A 13714-nucleotide genomic window follows, 5' to 3' on the forward strand; every position below is an offset into this window, starting at 1 on the left:
TTTTTCAGACTGGAGGCCTGTGAACAGTGGAGTGCCACAAGGATCGGTGCTGGACCCTCTACTTTCTGTCATTTACATAAATGATTTGGATACGAGCATAAGAGGTACAGTTAGTAAGTTTGCAGATGACACCAAAATTGGAGGTGTAGTGGACAGCGAAGAGGGTTACCTCAGATTACAACAGGATCTGGACCAGATGGGCCAATGGGCTGAGAATTGGCAGATGGAGTTTAATTCAGATAAATGCGAGGTGCTGCATTTTGGGAAAGCAAATCTTAGCAGGACTTATACACCTAATGGTAAGGTTCTAGAGAGTGTTGCTGAACAAAGAGACCTTGGAGTGCAGGTTCATAGCTCCTTGAAAGTGGAGTCGCAGGTAGATAGGATAGTGAAGAAGGCGTTTGGTATGCTTTCCTTTATTGGTCAGAGTATTGAATACAGGAGTTGGGAGGTCATGTTGCGGCTGTACAGGACATTGGTTAGGCCACTGTTGGAATATTGCGTGCAATTCTGGTCTACTTCCTACTGGAAAGATGTTGTGAAACTTGAAAGGGTTTAGAAAAGATTTAGAAGGATGTTGCCAGGGTTGGAGGTTTTGAGCTATAGGGAGAGGCTGAACAGGCTGGGGCTGTTTTCCCTGGAGCGTCGGAGGCTGAGGGGTGAATTTATAGAGGTTTACAAAATTATGAGGGGCATGTATAGGATAAATAGACAAAGTCTTTTCCGTGGGGTCGTGGAGTCCAGAATTAGAGGGCATAGGTTTAGGGTGAGAGGGGAAAGATATAAAAGTGACCTAAGGGGCAATGTTTTCACGCAGAGGGTGGTATGTGTATGGAATGAGCTGCCAGAGGAAGTGGTGGAGGCTAGTGCAATTGCAACATTTCAGAGGCATTTGGATGGGTATATGAATAGGAAGGGTTTGGAGGGATATGGGTCAGATGCTGGCAGGTGGGACTAGATTGGTTTGGGATATCTGGTCGGCATGGACGGGTTGGACCGAAGGGTCTGTTTCCATGCTGTACATCTCTATGACTCTATGACTCTAAATGAATCATAGAATACTATCACCTATTATTTTAAGTGGAAGCAAAAACAACGTGAGTACATGCTCTTTCTGTCTGCAAAGAATAGGACCTTGTGTGTTAACATGTGTAGTTTCCAATATCTGCAAGTGCATTTCACTATGTTTAGGGCAAAATATACAGATGCTGGAAATCTGAAACAAACACACAGAGCTGGAGAAAGTCAACAGGTCTGTCTGCTAGCCCTAGTGAGTTTCTCCAGCATTCTCTGTCTTTCTCAGACAGGCTCATAACTCAAAATCTTAAATAGGTTGTCAGTATAATTTCTGGCACATCCTGTTCAACATTTTACTAAATAATCCTACTGTGGAATTACATTTAGTGTTGGACACTGTGTTTGAGATTTACAAGCATGGCAGTTTGGGTATGATCAGCATCTTGTCCGTTCTGAACAGTAAAAGAGATGTGCTGTTTGATAAAAACTGAGAGTTTTTGGGTCTTACAGCATACGTGCCGAACATCACACCAACACTAAGTTTCATATCTCACAATTATCATTGGTGCGATAAGCAGAATATTCTTGACAATAGCATACTGTAATAGGTTAACAGCACTTGCCCGGTGTGAAATATCTGTGTGAAACAGTTAGCTTCACCCATTGCTCAGATTTGTAAAATTCCAGTTACCTAATGTAGGGTAATGTGGGATAGACTATTTCATATGCAGTATTAATATACATTATTAATACATAGGGCCCTGTACTTTGCAGATATATGGAACATCGTGTATGCTGATTATGCCTATTTCCTCTTAGAAGCAATGTGACAGTCATTCTATTCATCTGACAATTCATTTATTGATCAGCCTCAATCTTTCCAGTTTAAATTTAAACAATGTTTGGCACTTGACTGTCAGCCATCATCTAACTATTCTATTTTCTACTCTACCTCCTCTATCAATCCGAGTGCACTTGCCAACCAATTAAGACTTTGTTCTGATATGGTATAAGATGTTGTTCTCCCTTGACAATTGTATTCTAGTGTAGGCCTGATGTTTGCAAGATGAATGGAAAAAAACAATATTTTAACAAATCAGCAATACTCAAGTACTGAATTACCAAACGACAAAATATAAAAAGTGTATAGATATACATTTTGCCAGAAGTAATTTTCTGATCAGCCAACTTATGAGAGAATTGTGAGATTCTGAACTGCGTTCTTACAAAATTTAACCATTTTTGTCACCGATCATGCAGACAATTCCTAGAAGTTGAGAAATATGTTGCAAATGTACAGGATGTTGGTGAGTCTGCACTTGGAGTATTGTGTTCAGTTTTGGTCACCTTGCTATAAGAAAGTTGTTATTAAACTGGAAAAAGTTCAGACAAAATTTACAAGGATGTTGCCAGGACTCAACGGTCTGAGTTATAGAGAGAGGTTGGACAAGCTTGGAACTTTTTTCTTTAGAGCATAGGAGACTGAGGAGAGATCTTATAGAAGTGTATAAGATCATGAGAGGCATGGATAGGGGGAATGCACTCAGTCTGTTTCCCAGGGTTGGGGAATCAAGGACTAGAAAGCATCAGTTTAATGTTAGAGTGGAAAGAATAAAAGGGAACCTGAGGGACAAAGTTTTTTACATGAAGGGTGGTACGCATATGGAATGAGATGCCAGTGGAAGTGGTTGAGGTGGGTACATTAATAACATTTAAAAGGCATTTGGACAAATGCATGGCTAGGAAAGGTTGAGGAAGATATGGGCCAAGTGCAGGGAAATGGGGTTAGTGTTGATGGATATTTTGGTCTGTACAGCCCAGTTTGGGCCTGTCTCTATGCTGTAGGACTCTGTAACTCAAAATGCTGGAACCTATCTTGAACATAAGTAGGAGATGTTTGAAGATTTCAAGATTTTATTTGGGCATGAAACTGATCGAGGGATTGTCTGCCTGTTTTGGGAATTATCTAGGCCTCATTTGTTGCTTTTGAAGTGTTTGCACTATGCCAGAATATTTCCTGTTCACTACATCTATCTTGGGAGAAACTCCATCAAATGACTGATACCTCACTCCAAGGCAGCAGATGGAGTTGGGCTTGGAACCCTCAGACACAGAGCACAGGTGGCTACAGAATGCCAGGCAAGCCATAGTTCTCTAGAGACTTCAACTAAATTATTTTCTTATACATTACATTCTCTGGTCCTCACTCCTTATGTCCTCATCCATTTCCTGGTAGTTCCTGTACTCAGAATGTAACAGCAAATGTCTAAGTCAGGCATGCATATAGCCTACTAACTAAAGCTTTTTGTTTGTATTTGTGTGTGTATATCAATATTTGTCATAATATTAATATATTTACATTGAACAAAAGATCCTAATAGTTAATGAAAGAGCGAACAATGTGATGTAAACCTGCTTGATAGTCGCCTAGCTATCAATGCCCAAATTTTGACAAAATCAATGTGTTGTTTCCAAATTCAATGGCAATGAGTTTCAAGTCAATGAGAGTCAGCTAACATCCAAAAGTTAGTTTGCTCTGTCTCCATGGCTGTTGCCTGACCTGTTATGATTTCCAACATTGTTTGTTTTCAGGCTGGAACTTGAGGTTCCCATGACTTCAAATATATTTTATTTTTTTCCCCTTTTTCTGCAAGTTGCTTGCAAAATGGATACAGTTTGTTTATACTTTCGTCAAATCATTATAGAGCTTTCACATTCTGATATAATGTGCTAGATTGTTGGTAAAATACAGATCTATATCTGCCAAAAAATCATGATTTAATACTGTTTTTGTGTTGCTTCAACATCTCCAATCCATCTATTTTTATCCCAAGATTCAATGTAGAGTAATGAGTTACTTTTGGAATGAGCAAACCATGCTGCATTCAAATGTCTTGTAAGAATGATATTGTGAACACCAAGAAAAGGCAAATTGGCATTATGCTTAAGTAGACTTCATGTTATTCAGGTGTGAGAATATGGAGTTTCATAGTGGTTTGGATGGAATGATTCCAGTGAAAGGTACAGCACTTGGAGCATATGTGTGCATGTGTCATTGTGGTGATAAATGAAATGTAGAACAGAGCATTACACTATCCTGTGAGTTTCAGTACATTGCAGGAATATTCCATCAAGAGGAAATTGAACAGCGCATGGGACAGACTCTTTGCAACATACTTTGCTGTATTCTTGGCTGTCGACATTATAGACCCAAGATTAACTTGACTTAGTCTGTAAATTTGAAACACCAGCGGTGTGTTTTAAAATAATAGCCTACTTTAGTCAGTGTGACTTAGAACAGTGTCTGCAAAAGTGCCAAGTTTATGGATCAATTTAATATGGTTAGCTGCGTTGCTGTGGTTACTAACACTTAGGAAACATTACTGCAGAAATTTAAATTCTGAACTGTGACAAAAGAGAAACGCTTTTCATGTATAAGAAAACAAAGACAGATATGGATATTTGGCTTTTTAAAATGGTTTATGTATCTATTAATGAAGTATTCTTCAATGTACTTTCACCAGAAGCCCAAAGAATTTAAATTGTTGTCATTATCACTGACTGCACAATGGCTTAAGCTTCCATCTGCTCCCTAACACTGCATTCCAGTTGAGGAAACTATTTATATATTTCAACAAAATACATCATAATTGTGAAAAATCAGATTGTTGGTTTTGGAGCCTAAACTTTGGGGGGGGGGGGGGGGGGGGGGGGCGGGTTGGTGGGAAGGTGGGGCACTACTGTGTAGATCTTGGGCTGTTGGAAATTATGTGTTATGCCAGCTGGTTTGGGCGAAAGATAATTCATAACACCTGTGAGCAAGCTGTTCTTTGAGAAGAAAATTCATTGGAAGAAAAGTAGAAAATAACATTTGCGAAGTTGCTTTGCATTATTTCAAATTAATTTCTGTACATGCTATGGATCTTAAATTCCTGAGAAACTGTGGATCTGTTTTGTGTCTTAGAATAGCTGATGTTTTTGGAGAGATTTTAACCACAAAAACTGATGCAGTTATAATATATCCATGGTAGAAAATCATAAGGGTGTTTGACAAAATAAACAAGCTGAACAAAGGTACTCGTTTCCGAGCTGAGTTTATGATCGGCATCTGGAACTATTTTTCATCCATATTACTCATTCTGGTCATTAACAGTAATCAGTAGGCTGTCATCATATTCCTAAAAATCCTATTTCTCAGTGATAATTCCCACAATAAACACATTGCTTTGACTACTAGATGTATATATTCTGGAACATTGATTGGAAACTAATCACTCCACTTGCCATACTCCACTATGATTGGCTTGTGACCACAGCATTTTACTTTGCTAAAGTGAGATAACTATTTTACCCTCATTAACAGGTAGGAGGTGGGTCATTAAAAGGGTAGGTACCTGTTTCTCTGCACTTAAATATAATGAATTTAGAGCAATACTAATCTTGGTTTGTTGTCATTTCCAATTGTAAAGAATCACTTAGAACAGATTAATAAATTAAAGGTACCTTATGTATTAGCAGCATTCAATGATGTTTAATGGTCCCTCTCTTCTGTTTCTTTTGTGTATGTATCAACTTTTATATTTATAAAATGACCTGAGACAAATTTAAGAAGTAGATGGCACTCATTATCTCCAAGAATATTGTATTAATAACATAGGCCAACTTTGAAATTCGTAGAAGTATTTCCTTTAATACATTCAACAGGTAGCCGTGAACCGCGGAACATTTGTCTTCCAGTATTTCCTGTAAGATGATGGTGGAATAGTGTTTCTGAGCTCAGGGCTAGTCTGCTTTTCTTTTTCTTTCTTTTCTTTTACTTCTTTCTTTTCTAATTTTTTTTCTTTTTTATGTTATTTTACTTACATCTTTGTTGAAGAGCTCAGTTGCAGTGATGGCATTGGTGGTTGGCGGGTAAAAGCCCAGCCTCAGCTTTGCAGCTGTCAGTGAGTAAGCCCAGCCTGGACTCAAAGAAGCGGCCTTGGAGAGAGTTTGGGTTCCTGATGGCTTCTGCATCAACAAGGCAGTCTAGCACTGACTCATGGCAGTTGCGGAGGTGATTCTGGGTTCCCAATGGTGTCAGCGTTCAGTGTAGATTCATGGAGGCTGCAGCAGAAGCAAGCTTGGGCCCAGTATGAGATCCTGCAGCATTGGCAACAGCTGGATTGGTGAGGTGGGTCTGAAGCGGACCCAGGGCAGCACCAGAGTTGAGTTTGAGCTGGTGTGGCATCGGTGGTATCTGCATTGGTGATGTTGAGTGAGGACTCATTAGGGGGTGAGGGCGTTGCTGGAGGTGAGATGGTATTGAATAATGGTGTTTTTTGTTCTGGCGACAGCAGCATGGTGAAGGCAATCCCAGCCTTGGACAACTATCTGTGTGGAGTTTGCAAATCCTCCCCATGTCTGCGTGCGTTTCCTTTGGGTGCTCTGGTTTCCACCCACAATCCAAAGATGTGCAGGTTAGGTGAATTGGCCATGCTAAATTGTCCATAGTGTTTAGGGATGTGTACGCTAGGTGCATTAGTCGGGGTAAATCTGGGGAATGGATCTGGGTGGGTTGCTCTTCAGAGGGTCAGTGTAGACTTGTTAGGCCAAATGGCCAGTTTCCACATTGGAGGGATTCAATGATCTTCTATGAAAAGCAGATCAGAGGCTGGAAATCCTGCAACATAGAGAAATTCAAATCTAGAGGGCATGTTCTTTTCAGGTGAGAGGAGAAAGATATAAAGAGAAACTGTGGAGCATTTTTTTTCATGCAGAGGATGGTGCGTGTATGGAGTGCACTGCCAGAGGAAATGATAGATGCAGGTACATTTAAAATACATGATACATGATAAAAGATATATGAATAGCAAAGGTTTAGAAGGATACGGGCCAAACACAGGCAGATGGGACAAGTTTAGTTTGAGAAACCTGGTCAACATGGATGAGTCGGACTAAGAGTCTGTTTCTGTGCTCTATGATTCTATGACTGATCTCTTGTCACCCCAAATCTTGTTCTCTGTCTTTAAGGATTAAGTCAGGTGTACAATAACGTCGATTCTCCTGTTCCTTGGATGCTGCCTGACCTGCTGCGCTTTTCCGGCAACACATTTTCAGCTCTGATCTCCAGCATCTGCAGTCCTCACTTTCTCCTGTACAATGGATACTGTCCACTTGAAACTAGTGAACTCAATGTTGATGCCGTGTGGTGTAGACTCTGCTGTTCCTCTGATGCTGCCTGACCTGCTATGCTTTTCCAGCACCACACTTTTTGACTATTTGTTTGGCATTCCATCTGCCACCTTCAGCTTTCACTCCCTGAACCACCTCAGCACAGCGGCAGCAATGTATAAAAGCTACAAGATACAACACCTCCTCAAAATCAAACTAATGGCTGTCAATAGCTGTTGGGATACACCTCATTCTGTCATTATACAAAATTCACAAACAGGCAACTACATTAGATTGTATCTTGCAGCTGGTGCACATTGCTTCCACTGTGCTGAGCTGGTTGAGGGAGTGAAAGCTGAAGGTGGCAGATGGGATGTCAATCAAATAGTCAAAATTGCAGCTGAAACCACTATCTTGGCACAAACTGGAGATCAAACTTCAGACTTTCCTGATTTGTAAGACTAAACTAAAGGACAAAAGACTTGGATTTAACTGAGCATCTTTCACAGCCTCAGGATATCCCACTGTACTGTGTTGCTCGTTAAACAACCTCCACACCCTAGTGACAAGTGATGTGCAATGTTTTAAATAACATAATTGTATTCATAAAAATGAAAAATAAGTTGTGAAATTTCAGGAATATATTTATATTTAAATTTGTTACAAATCAGTTTGGGGCAAATAGGATTCATGTTATCCCTCAGTGTGATTTGGTCTGAGATTTATGTAAATGAGTAATCATTGTTCATGGAAGATTTTACTGTAAATTAAGGGTGGCTAGAACATGGCAATGCAGGATAACCACAACATGATTTAATGTCTGTTTGTCTGCCCACATCTATGAAACTTGAAAATTATGAAAATTAAATTATTCATCCTTCTTTGTAAATGACCGAATGTGTCTGGATTACTCACTCCATCAGGACTAGGAATCATGGAGTCAATCATTTCCTGTACCAATGCTATTAGCACTGACAAATAAATGTGACTTTGACCCACATTTTAGTAGAGCCATTGAAAGTGCAGAAGTGGGTGTGGCTGAACACTCCAATTTCATAAATCTGCCCAAACCCAGCCAGATCCACCAAACTGACAGGAGCAGGAATTGGGTCAGATAGGCCAATGGGTGCCCACATGGGTATAGTCTACAACATTGCTGTAAATAGGGAGAGGGTGGCCAGGGAACAATTCAGGACAGAGGTATGGGATAGTGTACGGAATAAGGAAGGCCCAAGGTTTCCATCCTTCCAGTTTAATTGACTGTGCCTCTTTGGTACCATTATACTCTAACCTTCACAGATTTGGCCTGATGGGAAGAACATTACTGCTCTTCAGCTTAGGTTTCTGACTAAAGTTGCAACTCAAGGATGTAGTCTCAGTCTGCATCTCTACAAGCAGAACTTTGATTCATTCCTGAAGGTGTCCTTATGGAAAGCAATAGAAATACATTCTGTCTTATTTTAACTACCGCACTGTCCAGTTTCTATTAGGCAGAATGAGTTAAACTTGAAGCTAATGTTTGCCATTCTCTTTTATCCTCCATTGAACTTCTTTAGTCAACTGTCATTTAAGGTAGACAGTGTGGTTTAATCATGTTATTAAAGACAGTTTTCTTCAATAATGTAAAAGACCAAGATGCCTTGAACCCAAAGTTGCTAATATGGAATTCTTCAGTAGTGTATAGGGTAAATAGACAAAGTCTTTTCCCTGGTGTGGGTGAGTCCTGAACTAGAGAGCATAGGTTTAGGGTGAGAGGAGAAAGATTTAAAAGGGACCTAAGGGCAACTTTTTCATGCAGAGGCCAGTGTGTGTATGGAATGAGCTGCCAGAGGAAGTGTTGGAGGCTGGTACAATTACAACATTTAAAAGGCATCTGAATCGGTATATGAATAGGAAGGGTTTAGAAAGATATGGAAGTGAGGTCTGCAGATGCTGGAGATCAAAGCCGAAACTTTATTGCTGGAACAGCACAGCAGGTCAGGCAGCATCCAGGGAACAGGAGACTCGACGTTTCGGGCACAGGCCCTTCTTCAGGAATGAGCAGAGAGTGTTCAGCAGGAGAAGATAAAAGGTAGGGAGGAGGGACTTGGAGGAGGGGAGTTGGAAATGTGATAGGTGGAAAGAGGTCAAGGTGAGGGTGATAGGTCGGAGTAGGGTGGAGGCGGAGAGGTCAAGAAGAAGACTGCAGGTCAGGAAGGCGGTGCCGGGCTGGAAGGATCCGGCTGAGACAAGGTGGGGGGAGGGGGGATGAAGAAACTGGTGAAGTCCAAGTTCATCCCCTGTGGTTGGAGGGTTCCCAGTCGGAAGATAAGACGCTCCTCCTCCGACCGTCGGGTTGTTGTGGTTTGGCGGTGGATGAGTCCAATGACCTGCATATCCTCGGTGGAGTGGGAGGGGGAGTTGAAATGCTGTGCCACAGGTTGGTTGGGTTGGTTCGTCCGGGTGGCCCAGAGGTGCTCTCTGAATCGCTCCGCAAGTAGGCGGCCTGTCTCCCCAATATAGAGGAGGCCACACCGGCTGCAGCGACGTGGTCGACGGTGCCCTCCACCGCATCTCCTCCACTTCCCGCTCCTCCGCCCTTGAGCCCCGCCCCTCCAACCGCCACCAGGACAGAACCCCACTGGTCCTCACCTACCACCCCACCAATCTCCATGTACAGCGCATCATCCGCCGTCACTTCCGCCACCTCCAAACAGACCCCAGCACCAAGGATATATTTCCCTCCCCTCCCCTATCAGCTTTCCGTAGAGACCACTCCCTCCGCGACTCCCTTGTCAGATCCACACCCCCCACCGACCCAACCACCACTCCCGGCACCTTCCCTTGCAACCGCAGGAGGTGCAACACTTGCGCCCACACCTCCCCCCTCACTTCTCTCCAAGGCCCCAAGGGAAACTTCCATATCCGCCACAGATTCACCTGCACCTCCACCCACATCATCTACTGCATCCGCTGCAGCCGGTGTGGCCTCCTCTATATTGGGGAGACAGGCCGCCTACTTGCGGAGCGATTCAGAGAGCACCTCTGGGCCACCCGGACGAACCAACCCAACCAACCTGTGGCACAGCATTTCAACTCCCCCTCCCACTCCACCGAGGATATGCAGGTCATTGGACTCATCCACCGCCAAACCACAACAACCCGACGGTCGGAGGAGGAGCGTCTTATCTTCCGACTGGGAACCCTCCAACCGCAGGGGATGAACTTGGACTTCACCAGTTTCTTCATCCCCCCTCCCCCCACCTTGTCTCAGCCGGATCCTTCCAGCCCGGCACCGCCTTCCTGACCTGCAGTCTTCTTCTTGACCTCTCCGCCTCCACCCTACTCCGACCTATCACCCTCACCTTGACCTCTTTCCACCTATCACATTTCCAACTCCCCTCCTCCAAGTCCCTCCTCCCTACCTTTTATCTTCTCCTGCTGAACACTCTCTGCTCATTCCTGAAGAAGGGCCTGTGCCCGAAACGTCGAGTCTCCTGTTCCCTGGATGCTGCCTGACCTGCTGTGCTGTTCCAGCAATAAAGTTTCGGTTTAGAAAGATATGGGCCAAGTGCTGGCAAATAGGACTAGATTAATTTAGGATATCTGATCAGCATGGATAAGTTGGACCAAAGAGTTTGTTTTTGTGCTGTACATCTCTACGACGCTATGAATCTATTTGTATTCCTTCTCTTGACCAATAGTTGTGAGTAGATTAATTGTATATCAATGCAGATAACTCCACACCCAAATATAATCACTCTAGGTCACATCTGTATACTCTACTGTTTTCTTTTGAAAAACAATTAAACATGACTACCAAGAGGGCAGTTGGAGAATACTTCTGAGTGAAATCATGAGGGCAAAAAGATAACTTTTTGGTAACAATGAGGTAACTTTGGCAAACTGGGTTAAGGAGAATCCAAAGAGATTCTACAAATACATTAAATGCAGAAAATAGGACTCCTTAAAGATTAACTAAGATGTCTATGTGTTGAACCACAGGGGGTGAGTGAGATACTAAACAAACATTTTGCATCAGTTTTTACTGTGGAGAAGGATATGGAAGCTCAGGATCTTGGAGAAATAAATAGCGTTGTCTTGAAAAGTGTCCATATAACACAAGAGGAGGTGCTGGAGGTCTTAAAGTGCACAAAGGTGGATAAATCCCTGGGGCCTGATCAGGTATATCCCAGGACTTTTTGGGAAGCTAGGGAAGAGATTGCTGGGCCCTCTGCTGAGATACTTGTATCATTGACAGCCACAGGTGATGTGCCGGAAGACTAAGTGGTGGCTAATGTGGTATCTTTATTTAAGAAAGGTAGTAAAGAAAAGCCAGGAAATTATAAACTGGTGATTCTGACATGAGTGGTGGGTAAGTTATTGGAAGAGACTCTGAGGGACAGGATTTACATGCATTTGGAAAGGCAAGGACTGATTATGGTTAATCAACACAGCTTTGTGCTTGGAAAATCGTGTCTCACTGACTTGATTGAGTTTTTTGAAAAGGTGACAAAGAAGATTGATGAAGGCAGAGTGGTAGACATTGTCTATATGGACTTCAGGAAGGTGTTCAAAAAGACTCTGCATGACAGACTGGTTAGCAAGGTTAGATCACATGGAATACAGGAGGAGTTGACCAATTTGATACAAAATTATCTTGAAAGTGGGGTTCAGAGGGTGGTGGTAGAAGATCTTTCTTCTGACTGGAGGCCTGTGAACTATGGGGTAGCACAAGGATCAGTTTTGGTTGTTCATCATTTATGTAAGTGATTTGGATGTGAATGCAAGTAGTATGGTGAGTAAGTTTGCAGATGACAAAAAAATTAGTTGTGTGGTGGACAGTAAAGAAGGTTATCTCAGAGCATAACAGGAAATTGATCAGATGGGCCAATGGATGAAAGTGTGGCAGATGGAGGTTAATTTAAATAAATGTGAGATGTTGCATTTTGGTATGGGAAACCAGGGAAGGACTTATACAGTTAATGGTAAGGCACTGGGGAGTGTTGCTGAGAGGTGCATAGTTCCTTGAAAGTGGTGTTGCAGGTAGACAGGGTCGTGAAGAAGGTGTTTGGCACACATGCCTTCATTGGTCAGTGCATTGAGTACAGAAGTTGAAATGTAATGTTGTGGCTGAGAGCATGGTGCCGTGCAGTTTGCATCAAAACTAATAAAGTAAACAGCTTGAGATACCTTGTTTTTTTTAAAGTTGGAACAACAGAAACAGTCTGAATGGCTGGGGTCAATCTCCCACAGAATGAGGATTTTTAATTTTAGCTTTCTGCAGTTGTTGGGGTCTTGAAGCTGGATGTGGAGGTTCTTATTCCTTTCTCTGTTACTGTTAAAAGTTAGGGTTCTCTTCCTGCTGCTAGAATTGCATATGAGACAATCTATTTTACTGAACTTACCTTTCCATGGGTGTGTTAATGGGATGTTACTATAGTGGGAAAATTAATTAATAATAATCAATTTATATGTATATTATTTTGTTAAGCATTTTAATAGAGGTACAGTTAAGGCAATTCTTTTCTTTTCTTTTTATTTTGTCTGTATTTTAATTGCAATGTAAAAATAAAATGTGTTTTGCTTATAGTCGAATAATTTGACCAAACAAATTGTACCTGGAACTCTGACAAGGTTATGTGGTCCTTGGTATTTTTTTCAGAGAGGTCATAAAAGAGACGGACTCTGAAAAGTCTAAGTTGAAGGGTTTTAGGGCCAGTTTGATTATAGCTAACAGATACTGCCTCAGACAACAGGCTTTCAAGCTTTTGGAAAAAAAAAACACTTGTACAATGAAAGGGGAGCGGCCAGATCTCCCAGCTCAGCTTTTCTTTGGTTTTGTTTGGGTTTTAGCTGTAGTACTTTGAACATTGCTGGATCCAAAGAAGCAGGTCTAGGCTGGTCCTCTCTCTCTGACATCTCTCCTGAAAGACCTTGGGTTTGATTTTATCTTCTGTGCCAAGGGATGTTTATGAGGATTGTTGTAAGTATTGGGAACAGCATCATTAAGTTGGGATAATCTGTTGGGTTTTTGGATAGGGTAAGTTATTTTGTATTCTGTTCTCTTTTGTTTGTGTTTCATTCGGTAATCTTGTAAATAAATTCTGTTTTGTTTAACACTAAGTGGTTTGACCAGCGGCATCTCTCTTGGAATATCCACTTTACACCTGCTTAAAACAACTGGCAAAGTTAGGGTCTGGGCTACCTTTTTGATGCTTTGAGGGGTCTGGCCTGGTCCATAACAGAATGGGGGCTCTTTGCAGGATTAGTTCTGTAGTTCTGGTTTGGGATTAGGGTTGCTGGACTCAAAGGCAGTGAGCGGTAGGTGTTCGTGTCTTTTGTTCTGGGTGTTAAATTTGTTTGGTTTAAACAGTGCTTGGGATAGCAGTGGCTCCTTCCATCACCAAGAGTTTTCTGGGGGTGGAATAAGTGATCTTGAGAGTTTTGCAAAAGGTGTTTAATTCCAGCCAAGCTGCTGGAATTAGAAGACAAGCTGGAGTTGGAGCTGGAGTTGCCTCCTTCTGTGAGGAAAGGAGCGATAATTACAGCAACAGTGCAGCATTTA

Source organism: Chiloscyllium plagiosum, unplaced genomic scaffold, assembly GCF_037043375.1.
Source record: "Chiloscyllium plagiosum isolate Xiang-an unplaced genomic scaffold, Cpla_swu_hap1 HiC_scaffold_29, whole genome shotgun sequence".
In the NCBI taxonomy this organism is placed as follows: Eukaryota; Metazoa; Chordata; class Chondrichthyes; order Orectolobiformes; family Hemiscylliidae; genus Chiloscyllium; species Chiloscyllium plagiosum.